We start from the raw sequence: 14,731 nt of genomic DNA, 5'->3' as shown, positions 1-14,731 counted from the left end.
CTAGTTTGGATTGATAACCAGTCCAGTTTTTCACCTAAAATTCAAACTGAACCAGAAATTTTTTTAAGGCTTAAAAAAGTTTGGGTAACTTTTTAAAAAGAAAAAAGTCCTTTCATTTTTTTGGGTACTACAGCATTTTCTGGTTCTGAATTGGATGTGAAAGGGCCAGATTCCAGCAGCAAACGTTACTTGTGTGCATTTTCCCCCCTTATAAAAATAAAGCAGCATTTTCAGTAATCACCAAAAATCTGCAGTATCGCTCGTGTTAACTGTAGTCATTTGGACCAATGAATAATATTGTTTGGTTCCTTTAACAAGTTAGCCCAACCAACGACACAGACTATCAAAACTCTTGCAAAACTGCTTAATCGCATAAGGTCTCTATCCCAAGTGCCTGATACTGACAGTTTCCTTGTGGACAGCTGGATGAAAATGGCTGCAGTGATCAAAAAGCAAACAGAATGTTGGGATGTATAAAGAATGCGATAGAAAATAATACTGAAAATATTACACTACCATTACATAAATCAATGTAAGCCTTCCTGAAATACTGAGTTCTGTTCTGGTCATCCTATCTCAGAATATATAGCAGAAATAGAAGGGGCTTAAAGACTGGCAATGAAAATGATCAGAGGCATAGAGATACTTCCATATGAGCAGAGCGCAAACTGGCTGAGACTGTTTTTTTAGAGAGATGAAGAATAGACGATAGAGGTATACAAAATAACCAATAGTGTAGAAATGGTAAAAAGGAATCCTTGATTTACTTTTTCTCATAGTACAAGATCAAAAGATCATTCAATGAAATTGAAAGGCAACAAATTTTAAACGGAAAAAAAGTAAATACTTTTTTATGCAACTCATAATTAACTTGTAGAACTGACTGTCACAAGATGCCATTGAAGCCCAGATCTTAGGATTCAAAAAGGGACTATGCATTTATACAGATGAGAACAAACCATAGTTACATTAAAAGAAATATTTATATTATTAAGGAATACAAGCTGCTTTGCTTCAGAACATAAGCCAACTATTTAACTGACAAGGGTTAGGAAGACCATGGACTGTTCACTGAAAAATTTTGCATTATGGGGTTCCCTGCCCCTTTTTCTGAATCATCCACTACTGGTACTGTCAGAGACAGGGTACTGGATTAGATGAATCACTGGTCTGCCAATTCCTATATTCCTAGATCAAATAATAATGAGTACATTGATTCAAGATGCACAGTTTATCACCATCAATCATTAACCCCAAATAACCCCAGAAGATTATGCTACTCCTACGAAAAACTATGAATTTTAGAAGGGATTAAACCTATAGAAATTACTCTAAAATCCTATAGAATGTAATAGTGAATGATCTACCATACAAAGGTATTTTGAAGCATGCTGTAGTTTCTATAGCTGTGGTATAATTCTCTATTAAATTCTATTGGTTTTTTGTACAATCCAATATAATTTTTTTCCAATTTAATTAAATTATATAAGTCTTATTCGTATGGGCAAACACAAACCCATAGTAGTAGTAATGCTATGGTCATTTTTTTTTGCCTTGCCTAATACACCAGACCCCAAGAGACACCCCACTATTGAGGTGACACCTGTTTAACAGTTTTGAAGCCACAATGCTCTTCCTTGTAGATGCTGTGATGCTAAAGTATGTTCAACAGTCTGCGCCTGGTCAACATTGACTGGATGATGTTACCATATTGAAACTCCATCAAGAAGTGTAGGGGTGGGGGTACAAAAGGCCGGCTCAACTTTATCCCCTTTTAATTGAATTACTGACTACCTCATAATTCATTGGATAAGTTTCTTCTGTGACATTCTTACATGTGAAGTCCCTGCCTGGACTTTGAGCCACATTATTCTCAGGAAAGGGTGGTGGCTATGTGCAAACACGTGGGAGATGGACTGGCCAAACAGGACCAGATGATCAAACGCACTTAAGGTGTGAAAGGAACAGCTTTGATATGTGCTTCCCCCTCTCCCCCAGCCCCTACATGCTCCTGTATACTGCCTGTAATGGTTAACATGCTCTTCTCTTCTTTCATCTCAAAGCATCTTTACAGACACTGGGAGCAGTGCAGCATTGCCATTCATTCATTGCCTGCCTATGGCTTGTTTGTCCATTAAGCCCAGTCTGGTCATGTCCCTAGTCCGTGGTCAGCCTCTAGATAGGATTGACCTTGGTTGTGTTTTTGTTAACCTGCATAGGATGTATGATGTTTTATGATGTTTTTGTTTATTAGAGTAATTAAAATGCTCTTAGTAGATTATGGACTGTATTTTCAGCAAATCAAAATCCTCAGGTTGCTAATGAGGATTCAGCCTGTGGCCTCGCGTCACTAATTACTATAACAACACAAGGAAAACACATCAACAAAGAGAGACAAATCAAACTATTTTTTTTAAACATCAGAAATAGAAAGTGCTGCTTCTTAAGAGGAGAAGTGGGTGACAAAGTGCTCAGCTTGCATGAAGTATGGACCTATATGACAAAAGAATAGTCCTGTAGCTTTGGCTGGGGTCCAGTCAGAGGTAAGCAATGGAGGAGGTAATTGCTCTTTGACAGGCATTCCTTAGAAATTAGGGTGTGCTTTAATCTCAATGGGCTGTGAGTATACTTCTCAATCCAGGCAATGATTTTTGTCAGCCAGGCTTTGATACATCCTTTTTGATTCACCTATATTTTTACTTGCTTTAATCCCACCCTTAAAGCTTTACAGTGGAACCATGATCCTTCTAAAACAGTGGTTCCCAACCTTTAACAACCTGTGAACCCCTTTCACTAAAATGTCAAGTCTTGCAAACCCCCTCCTAAAAATGAATATTTCCCAGGATTTTCTCCTTTACATGAGTATAAATTATAAAAACAGTGATCTTTTGTTTTTATGACGTGCTTATTATACTTTTATTCATTATTATTTATCATTACAGTATTTTTATTACATTATGAAAACGGCAACACTCTTCCAAGATCTCACTTTCGTAGCTTGTATCACTTTGAATGAGCCTGTTGTAAGACAAGGCTCCTATGTTTCATCAATGAGTATCAGATGTGAAACAGAATGAAGGTATTTAAAAAGCCAACTCAAAGAGTTCCTCCTGCACAAGCAATCAGGTCTTGAGCAGTCCAGGCAAACAACGCATGTTACAACACAGCTTAAACTTGTTCTTCATAATAATTTTAAAAAAAATACTGGCTCCGGGCTGCTGGCCCCCTGCTGCCCTGGGACCCTAGGGACAGCTTTGTCCGCCATTAGGGATTTTTTTTCCCCAAGAACCCCCTGTAACATTTCGCGAACGCCCAGGGGTTCGCAAACCCCCGTTTGGGAACCACTGTTCTAAAATAACAGGTGACAGGATTAAACTGTCACTGGAGGTAGCCCTGCTTCTGTATTAGCCAGAGGAGATGCTGCAGAGTAGTCCCAGGTATCCTATGTCTCCATTTCCCTGCACCTTACATATCATGGTAGCATTTTACATCCACTTTGCACAAGGTATAGTGCTAGTCCCTCAGGGGCCCTCAGCACACTACCTCAGTAATGTTCCCAACCTCTGGCTGTCCCCTGAAATGAGAGGCCAGGATCAAGAGATGAACTTGCATGGAACAAGCAATAAACACAAGCGACCAGTCCTCCATTTATTCTAGATGCTGAATTTTCTGGTTTGGGTCTGTAAAAAGAATTGCTAAAGGTCCCTCTTCAAAACAAGGCTTAGATTTCTAACAAATATATCCCTTCTTCCGTCCCATATTTGGCCATGGCTGAGACCACACCGTACCAAATCTCAATCCCATCATTGCCAATGGAAGTATTGTTGTTAACTTCAGCAGAACCAGAATCTGGTCCCTAATGGCTTTCCACATTCCAGTAAAAGGACTCCACCAGAGCACCATTCAAAAATTAGTTCTTTACTGAGACCATGCTTTTGTAAATGAAACATTATTTTACTTACCCACTGATTGCTGTTTCTACTGCAGCAAGGTATAAAATAGCAAACTGTGTAGTGACCCCATTTAATATGTCCTTAATTCACTTTAGAATTATTGCTTAATTGACATTTTGTTCTTCCCAGTGAAATATATAACAAAATGTCTACACAATGCTTTTATGAAGAACACAAAGCAGTGGATGTAGTTTAGTGGACATTTAATTGTTTGTGGTGTGTGTGTGTGGGGGGGGGGATACGTTCACTAAACAGTTTTTTCCTTTACTCACACATCTATATTACTAAGGGTACCAGTAGATGAACTAGGGTGCTAATCTATACAAATTACAGAAGCATAATCTTCAAAATCTTTATTTTGTTGAAACAATAATTTATTCAGTGACTGGAAATAGTGAGTTCTTATATTTATACATAGTAGATAGGATGAAAACCAGTGGATCATTTTTACAAAATATAACACACAGGAAGGATGGTCTTGCAGTGAAGTCACTGCACTTGGGAGTTCTGCTTTCAATTTCCACTGCTGCCACAGACTTTCTGTATGACCTTGGGCAAGTCACCTGATTGCTCTGTGTCTTAGTTTCCAAGTGTAAAATAGGGATAATAATACTTACTTTATTTTCCTCTGTCAGTCTTGTCCATCTAGATTATACACTCTTCTGGGCCTAAGCAATCTTTTACTACTTAAGGTGCAATACTTCATTGCCCTGAACCTTTTGTAGTTATTTACACCAGTGCAAAGTGAGAGTAAATGCTACTATTCTGATTTGGAAGTGTTTTGCATCCTCTTTTTACTGACTTTTCAGTAATGTAAATGACTATACAAGGTGCAGGGCAATAAGGTTTGTATGCTGCCTGACACAATGGGGCTCCAAATGTGGTTAGTTGCAGAGATCTCTGGCACTATTGTAATACAATAATAAATAAATAGTCACATCAGCACTTAAGAGCAATCACTACTCTGGTGGAAATTGTGCAGCTGCTAATTGCCCATCGTGGGGATTGGGAATTTTGATCAAAGACACAAGAATGAACTTCACCATTATGAATCTTCAATAGCTGCACAAAGCAGACAGAATTTAGATTTTATGGTCTTGTCCAAAACACACCTGCACTATAAACAGTATGGACCTCAATCTACCTCAGAGGGTCAACAAATTGAGTTAACACTGAAGGCTTCTTAACCTGTGGTCCTTGGGGGCTTGCTGCAGGGGTTAGTAATAAGAGAATATAGTGGAAAAGACAATCAGATTGGAAATGTAAATGCCAGAACATGGTGGGATTTACCACATGACACTGCCAAGCCCCCTGCTTAGCTAATAACTGCAGTAGAACATAGTGAAGTTAAAAGAGAAGTGACAAGAATGTGGTGGTGAAACCTAGAAGGATTCTAATGAGAAATATTCATAAAAGGCCTGATGCAAAGCCTTTTTGATGGCAGTGGAAAGACTCGTGTTAATCTGGAGGGTCTTTGGATCAGGCCCTAAATCTGTTTTTTACTTTTATAGATATTAAAACTTACATTGTTGGAGACTGCATGGGTTTGGTGACTGGATACAAAGCCTTCTCTCTCCTTCAATCAGAAATCGAAATACAGCCCAAACCCAAGATGAATCAAAAGTCATTTTCTTCAGATGGGAGTTTGGTTGCCTATATGAAATGAGTTTAATGGCCATTGTCCAGTACATTAAGGATAGGTGCATATATCACATAACAGTGATCGGCATTGGCACTAAGTAGCATCCCTGTTGGCATTCTCATCAGAGAGGCCAAGTATTGAATGGGCATGGTGGCTAAACAACTTTGTCCCTCAAGAAGCAATCATTTCACATCAACACTGAGACTCTTTGGAACAGTTTAGGGAAGCTTGGATAAGTTTAACCTTTAGATAAAGATAAGTTTAACCCTTAAGTCTGTGGATAAGCTTAACCTTCTGTATAAGTGTATAATAACCCTTTTAGTCTTCTGCCAATATGGTACCTTTTTACAAGAACAAACTTCACTCAGAAAAGAAGAAAACAAATAAACACAATGCTGAAATCCAACTGGCTTTCACTTCAGTTTGAAATTTAGTCAGTTTTTAAGTAGTTTCAGATACTACACGTATCCAGGAGTTCACCTGCCCATTTTTTGTTGGTTTTAGAATAACTTTCTTATTTTTTAAATGTTTTTCTCTCAAACTTTTTCTGTCTGAAAAACTAACACAGACAACCCCACTAACTGACTATATAGAGGAACCACTGAAACAGATTGTACACAATGATCTCATTATACAAGGTAAAGAAATGAAAATATCCCCTCCCCACATTTCCATCACTTACAATATATGGGGTTACTTTTAACAGTAGTTGATTTAGAAAAACAAATGCCAGGAGAAGTGTAATTTCCAAGGTGATTAGGTCCCTGTAAGGAGCTGGTGGCTGAGGTATGTTGTATATTTTCAAATGGCTTTGGCACATTTAATTTATGCTAGTTACTTTTAAGGGGCAAATTACTCAAGCAGATGGAATTGCTGGAGAAACTCACTTGTTTGGATGAGGTCCTTGTATTTTTCTCCACCCTCTCTACCCTCTTTTTCTGTTTGATTTGCTTTCACCCCCGCTTTCTGGGGCACCACTGGAAACATTTATTCCCATGTCTGTATGTCCTCTAGAGGAGAATACCTGGATCATTCGCAGCTAAGCAAAAAAGATGTTGTATGAAAGTATCCCACATTATATATACGAAATGTTCCCTTGCTTGCTTTTCCAATGAGGGCAGAATGGACAAGTGATGGACGAACCACAAAAGGATCTGAGGTTTGGTTTGGATAAGTATTGAGAAGTTTAGATTGGGCTGGAGGTTTCTTGAGAGCAGATTCTGTCATGAAAAACAAGATAAAAAACAAGGGTCATGTTATGATAGGGGTCTACTACAGACCACCTAACCAGGAAGAAGAGGTGGATAAGGCTTTTTTTTTTAAACAACTAACAAAATCATCCAAAGCACGGGACTTGGTGGCGATGGGGGACTTCAACTAACTAGACATCTGTTGGGAATATAACACAACAGGGTGCAGATTATCCAACGAGTTCTTGGAATGTATTGGAGACAATTTTCTTTATTTCAGAAGGTGGAGACAGCTACTAGGGAAGAGGCTGTTCTAGATTTGATTTTGACAAATAGGGAAGAACTGATTGAGAATTTGGAAGTGGAAGGCAGCTTGAATTAAGGTGATCATGAAATGATAGATTCTAAGGAATCGTAGGAGAGAAAACAGCACTATAAAGATAATGGATTTCAAGAAAGCAGACTTTAGCAAACTCAAGGAGATGGTAGGTAAGAGCCCCTGGGAAGCAAGTCTAAGGGGAAAAATAGTTCAAGAATGTTGGCAGTTTTTTAAGGAAACATTATTAAGGGCACAGGAAAGATAGGACGTATGCAAGAGACCACCCTGGCTTAACCAGGAGATCTTCAATGATTTCAAACTCAAATAAAAAAAAAAGTCCTACAAAAAGTGAAACGAGGTCAAATTGCAAAGGATGAATATAAACAAATAACACAAGCATGTAGGGATAAAATTAGAAAGGCCAAGGCACAAAATGAGATTAAACTAGCTAGAGACATAAAAGGTAACAAGAAAACATTCTACAAATATATTAGAAGGAAGAGGAAGACCAAGGTCAGGGTCGGCACATTACTCAATGAGGGGGAAAAGCAATAACAGAAAATGTGGAAATGACAGAAGTGCTAAAAAAACATTTTTGTCTCAATTTTCACCAAAAAGTTTAGTAGCGATTGGATGTCTAACATAGTGAATGTCAGTGAAAATGAGGTTGGATCTGAAGCCAAAACAGGGAAAAAACAAGTTAAAAATTATTTTGACAAGTTAAATGTCTTCAAGTTGCCAGTGCCTGATGAAATACATCCTGGGATACTCAAGAAGCTGATTGAAGACATATCTGAGCCATTAGCAATTATCTTCGAAAAGTCATGGAAAGCAAAAGAGATTCCAAAGGACTGGAAAAGGGGCAAATATAGTGCCCATCTATAAAAAGGGGAGTAAGGACAACCTGGGGAATTATAGACCAGTCAGCTAATTTTCAGTACCTGGAAAGATAACTAAGCAAATAATTAAGCAATCAATTTGCAAACACCTAGAAAATGATAAGGTGATAAGTAATGGTCAGCATGCATTTGTTAAGAACAAATCATGGCAAACCAACCAAATAGCTGTCTTTGACAGGGTAACAAACCTTGAAAGTGGGGAAGTGGTAGATGTGGTATATCTTGATTTTGACAAGGCTTTTGATACTGTCTCGTATGACCTTCTCATAAATAAACTAGGGAAATACAACCTACATGGAGCTACTATAAGGTGGGCACATAACTAGTTGGAAAACCATTCACTGCTAACAACTCTCTGGAGTTCTCAGTCAAGCCAGAAGAGCATACCAAGTGGGGGAACGGTACTGGGTCGAGTTCTGTTCAATATCTTCATCAATTATTTAGGTAATGGTATTGAGAGTTCACTTATACAGTCTGTCGATTATACCAAGCTGGGAGGAGTTGCAAATGCTTTGGAGGATAGGATTAAAATTCAAAATGATCTGCACAAACTGGAGAAATGGTCTGAAGTAAATAAGATGAAATTCAATAAGGACAAATGTAAAGTACTCCACTTAGTAAGGAACAATCAATTGCACACACATGCAATGGGAAATGACTGCCTAGGAAGGAGTACTGCAAAAAGGGATCTGGGATTCATAGTGGATCACAAGCTAAATATGAGTCAACAGTGTAATATTGTTACAAAAAGAGCAAACATCATTCTGGGATATATTAGTGGGAGTGTTGTAAGCAAGACACGAGAAGTAATTCTTCCGCTCTACTCTGCGCTGATTAGGCCTCAGCTGGAGTATTGTGTTCAGTTCTGGGCACCACATTTCAGGAAAAAATGTGAACAAATTGGAGAAAGTCCAAAGAAGAGCAACAAAAATAATTACAGGTCTAGAAAACATGACCTATGAGGGAAGACTGAAAAAATTGGGTTTGTTTAGTCTGGAGAAGAAAAGATGGAGGGGGGACATGATAACAGTTTACAAGTACATAAACTGTTGTTGTTACAGGGAGGAGGGAGAAAAATTGTTCTCATTAACCTCTGAGGATAAGACAAGAAGCAATCGGCTTAAATTGCAGCAGGGTCGGTTTAGGTTGGATATTAGGAAAAACTTCCTGTCAGGGTAGTTAAGCACTGGAATAAATTGCTTAGGGAGGCTGTGGAATCTCCGCCATGGGAGGTTTTTAAGAACAGGTTAGACAAACACCTCTCAGAGATGGTATAGATAATACTTAGTCCTGCTTTGTGCAGGGGACTGGACTAGATGATCTCTTGAGGTCCCTTCCAGTCCTATGATTCTATGAAATTTCCATTATTTCTTGATTCCAGTTGGGCTAGGCAGCCTTTCTAATTGATGTTTTCCCTCTGGGCTTGGACAGAAACTGGGTGTAAAGAACTGGGCTACAATGAAAAATAATGACTAGAAAGTTCAAAAAAATGTTTTGAGACCCTCAGTGAAGTTTACATTTCAGTTTTGGATGAAGATTCAGATTTAGTGAAAACTCACTGGTTTGTTCTTTCTCCATAAGTGTGGTGCCCCTTCTTTCTTGTACAGTTTTTCACGGGCGATAGATGACCCTGCTGAAATGCTGGGTAAATGGCTCACAAATGATGGCTTCATTTGTTACCAGTTGCAACTGAGATGGTTTTCTTTTTCTTAAAGAAATTACATTAAATTTGAAAAACTGTAAAAATGAAAATAATTTCAATACTCCTCCCACCCATTCACATGTTTTGCTGTATTCCATTCAGCACGTGGTTTCTCAAACACTACACAGACCTGATTCAGCATTTATGTATTTTCAAACAGCATAAATCCATTATATTAGTAAGAGTTAACTTCCACCCTTACATAGGTACTTAATTCCCATTCATGGAAATGGCAGTTAGGCAGGCACTTTGGAGGGAAAAATCTAAGTATAGGATCCAAACTATATTGTAGCTAATTATTCCCATCCTCCAAATTAAGCATTCACTGTTTGCAAAATATTCCCAGTAGAAAAATATGTCAACTTCACCCCATTCTCATACCACCCTCCCCCTGCAAAAAAAATCTGGATAGAAATGTGAAAGGTCCAGATTTAAAACTGTAGCTCTGTAGGGTTTAAGCCTGGCAAAGAAAACCTGTTTATAATCTATAGGGTTTCTTACAGATAAAAAGAAACCCTATAGATTATATGCTTTGCTTTGAGAATTTTCCAGTAGATCATTCTATGGAACATCTTACATTTCCTTGAACTTTGTAGATTTCTACTACAACTTTCAGTGGAAAAAAAACTGAAACTGAAAAGCTCACTTTTTTCCAGCACTTTGCTTCACTTACTATATTATAGTAAAGTGAAAAGACACAGATCTGAAGTGTTATCATTTGACAATTTTAGGAACATTTTTGTTAAATTCAAGGATTTTCTTTTCTTCAGAATGCTTGTGTACAAATATATGGAGCACACATAGCTCACATTCCCCAAGTTTACAAGTGTTGTGGTATTTGTAACCTGTATAATACATGATTTTCTTATATGGATGTTTACATTTTATATATCTTCCTTTTTTCCTCAGTCATTTATCCATATTATCTCCTATTACTCTCCAATTTTCCGTATGTGTTTGTGTGGGGGGGATAGTGAATGAGGCAACAGCCACTGGAAGAGGAAGGATAACTTTGTGGTTAAGGCACTGGTTTGGGTCTTGGGTGATCTCCTGTGTGATTTTTTTGAAAAGTCACTTAGGGTCAGATTCTCAGTTTGTGTAAACTGGTGAAGCTCTCTTGACAATAGCTATGCCAGTTTACAGCAGCTGAGGATCTGACCCTTAATCACTCTGTGCTATAATTCCCCATCTGTAAGATGGTTATAAATAACATTTTTCTGCCTCTCAGGGATGTGTTGAGTATAAATTCATTAGTTTATAAGGTGACCATGTCCTGTGGTGATGTGGGCCATATAATTACCTAAGGGTTTCAAATGTGGTTGACTTAACTCCCATTGATATCAACAGGAACATTGCAATTGACTTTAATGAAAGCAGAGTTAGGCCACTGTTGCCTGTTTTTGAAAATCCTGCTCTTGTTGCAGTTCTACTTGTGAGTTACTTCCTAATGAACACCGCATTATTTTTCAGTTCTATGTCATCATTTTATATATTTTGTCCTTGAAATCTTCCATATTTTAGTCTGTCTAAATCTATGTTGTCCATCCATCCTTCCAATATGTTTGGTGATAGCCTAGTGATAAATTTCAGAACCATACAAATTTAAATGTATCATTCACCTTTGACTGCCTCTGTTATACTCTGCCTGTAGATCCATTTTTGCTGAGACTACTTGTTACGTTTCAAACTTCTGGGTACCTTCCAATAGCCACCCAGTTTAAAAACAAAATGAAGAAACAAACAAAGCAGTTGGCCCACAAATGTTTGTTTCTTTCCTCCATAAATATGCTGGTCTGAGGTATTAGATGGGTAACATTCAGGTCTACACCAGTGACAGATGTAAGGTCCAATATCATGTGGAACAGCATAGCTGGGAATGAGAATGTTCTATTGTTGGAGACGAGGAGGAAATTCCCCAGCTCCTCTGGTTTCCAATGGGATGTACAACACTTGTTACGGGTTGTGGCAGCTAGTGAGATATGAGATCTTAAAACTGTGACAGTATGATTTGTGGAAAAGATTATTCAGTTAATTTTTCAGAGGTTTCTTAAATTAATTATTTAGAATTTTTTCTTTCCTTCTTGTGATTGCAGTTGGGCACATTATTAAGACAAACCTGACTTGACAGGTGGAGGGACATAAAGATAGAAATGGTAACATTTCTGCTCCTTTCCAGACCCTGCTTCTCTTCCTCTGGGTGAGCCAGGAGAGGGAGCTCAGTGGATCTGGAGAAACTGAGGAGGAAGGAATCAGGATCTGAATGAAGCTAGGAAGAGAGACTGCACTTATCAGGGAAACTTAATTGGGAATAAAATGGAGCTAGGCAATAGGGAGTGAGGATCTGGTAAGGCAGAGGCATTCAAGTAAATGGTCTCCAGCTCTACGTTCTCCCTACTTCCCAGTCTCTGCCCTGGTCAGTTGTCTCTCAGGCTTCCCCACGGAGTAGATTCCTGCTACCGACCTCTTCTTCTGGCTCTTGCACTTTTCCTGGCCTGTCCACAGTCCTGCTCCATGCTCAGTGAGAAGGAAGGAGCAGAGCAGCACTGAGAAATGGGAGAGCAGAGCTCGGGAAGCAGCAAAGTGGGGTCAAGGAGCATGAAAAGGACCAGTTTCAAAGGAGCCACCCAAATTTGACAAGTACCTGTCGGGGCTGTCAAGCTGTCTAGAGTGGCTCACGACCATGAGTGTCAGCCTCAGGACAGACTGTTAAGAAGCGGGGTACACACTGGTTGTGTGTTTATATACTGTACCTAGATTTCACCAACCCAATATCAAGTGTAAACTCCTCAAGCACTACAACAGCCTTAACATGGAGTCACAGACAGTCCCCTGCGGTATTCTGGTCTATCTTGCCACCTAGACAAGCTTGCCTTTGTGATAGATGGTCCCTTACACCAAAAATTATAGCAATATTCATGTTATTCCCAGTCCCCAAGGGCCAGTCGCTTACCCCAGGTCAATTTTACCATAAATCTCTCACCAAAGACAATGCTTGTAGCCAAACCTATAGTAAACTAACTGAAGATTTTCTAACTAAGAAAAAGAAATGAGAGGTATCTATAAGATTAAAGCAGGTAAACATACAGACACAAATGAGTTAGTCTTAGGTTCAAAAGCTGCTGTGGTATGCAAGCTTTCTGTGTCCTTTAGGGCTAACCTAAGCTAAGCAGCTTAGGGATCCCTTGCTTATGCTTAGAAATATTGCTCTCTCCAAATTCCAACAGTGATACAGTTCCTTCTGGTCAGACATTTTTATTCCCTTCTGCTAGAGTTCAAATTGATGGAACAAGTGTTGGTACCTGTCTACTCTTCATGGGTGTGTGTGGAAGGGGACAATCAACAAAGTCTTTATCCTTTGATGGCTTGTTTGGTTTCAGTGGGCCTTCTTGTGTGCAGGACTAGCACTTTATGCTAATTAATGTTTCTTTCCTGTTTGGTGAGTTATACAATTACAGAGGTTTACAGTGCAAACACTCAGTATGACTTCATACCTTGGACAACAGATATTATGTGTGAGATCAATACATGCAGCCTCCGAGGATTATTTCATCAAGTCTAAACACTAAACACATTCTTGTCAATTTAACATCTATTTTAACAATGCTAACACACAGGTGAGCCAGACTGGTTTCCAGTTATGCATTTATCAGTGTTCAGTGAGGTCTAGGGGCCTTGGCATGAACTGGCACCTTCTCTGCCAGCATCGCAGGGGGTAAACTATCTTCTAATAATTTTAACAAAGCAGTTGACTTTAGTGCCATTGTAGGTGAAACACTATTGAAATTTGCAGATGTGCAAGATGGGAAACATGAATTTCTAAAACAAAACAGTTGGTATGAAGCTGTTTCCCCATCAGCTGAGGCACTATTATTGCTTGATTAAAGCAGGGGACAAGGAGTCAGGATCCTGAGATCTCATCCTAATGCAGCCACTGACTAGTTGTGTGATCTTGGCCTAGTTACTTAACCTCTCTGTACTTCTGTTTCCTCTTTTAAAGCCAAATTCTGATCCCTATATTCATACTGAGTAGCACCTTACTCCACACAGAGCCCTGCTGATTTTGGTGGGTCTCCCTATGGAGTATGGTACTGTTTAACACAACTAAGAGTATCAGATGAGGCATAATTATATTTATTTACTACAAAGGAGTAATGTGAGACTTAATTAAAATGGCTTGAGATCCTCAGGTGAAATGCAGAGTGTGAGGGGTTATTTTTTCCCATCTGCTGCTGCCCCTCTATTAAAGTCTGTTTCATAGTTATCCTAGAAGGGTTAGCTACTAAAAAAACAAACAAAAAATCTTGTACATATTAACTAGATTTGTCAGTTTGTTGTGAATGAACCTCTGTGGAAAATATTATCTGCCAGGGGCTACTCAAGGAAACCAGTTTACCCTGCCCCATAGTGAGGAGCCATTAGATCTACCTCATGCCAGGAGTTGACAAATTCTATGTGACTGCTCTGAATGCTGCAGTATATATGACGCAGATTTGAGACAGTCTTGGTTGAAACTCTTTTCTGTACTACACTGAAGGTGCCTTTGCAAATTTAGCACCAGTGTTTTGCTCCCACAAGTGGCATGCTCATTTGGGAAGATGTGCGTAACTCACAAGTGTTTGTTACACTACTTGTGACTAAAGCTGCATTCCAGACTCATGCTGATAAAGCCTTGATACTACACCATAGTATATACCCTCTGTGTGTGTGTGTGTGTGTGTGTGCACGTGCGCGCGTGTGCATGTGTGTACAGTTTTACAGTATACACAGAAAGTTTAAAAGACTGCATTATTTTAAAGGGACATATTGCTGGATTTTAATTGATATGTTTTTTGGTTTTTTTTACTTTTTTAAAACCAATCAGCATGAAAAGGTTGAACATCTCTTGTGAGTGTATGTTTCTACACTTGTGTATGTCTACAAAAGTAAACTTACTGTCTGCCTATCGCTGGGAATGGTGGGAGGTGAGGGAGGGAATGGACCTAATCAAACTGCTGTGGGGTTAAAACCTTGTGGTTTTTAAAGGCCC

The 14,731-nt window shown here is 38.9% G+C and overlaps 1 protein-coding gene across 1 annotated transcript in view; it reads left to right on the top strand.

Moving 5' to 3' along the window:
* SOX5 (SRY-box transcription factor 5) overlaps window positions 1–14,731 on the top strand; it is a 402,743-nt gene that overhangs the window by 36,451 nt on the left and 351,561 nt on the right. The gene's annotated exons all lie outside the window — the stretch shown is intronic.

Source organism: Chelonia mydas, chromosome 1, assembly GCF_015237465.2.
Source record: "Chelonia mydas isolate rCheMyd1 chromosome 1, rCheMyd1.pri.v2, whole genome shotgun sequence".
NCBI classification, from domain to species: domain Eukaryota; kingdom Metazoa; phylum Chordata; order Testudines; family Cheloniidae; genus Chelonia; species Chelonia mydas.
This window is presented reverse-complemented; position numbering and strand designations above follow the sequence as displayed.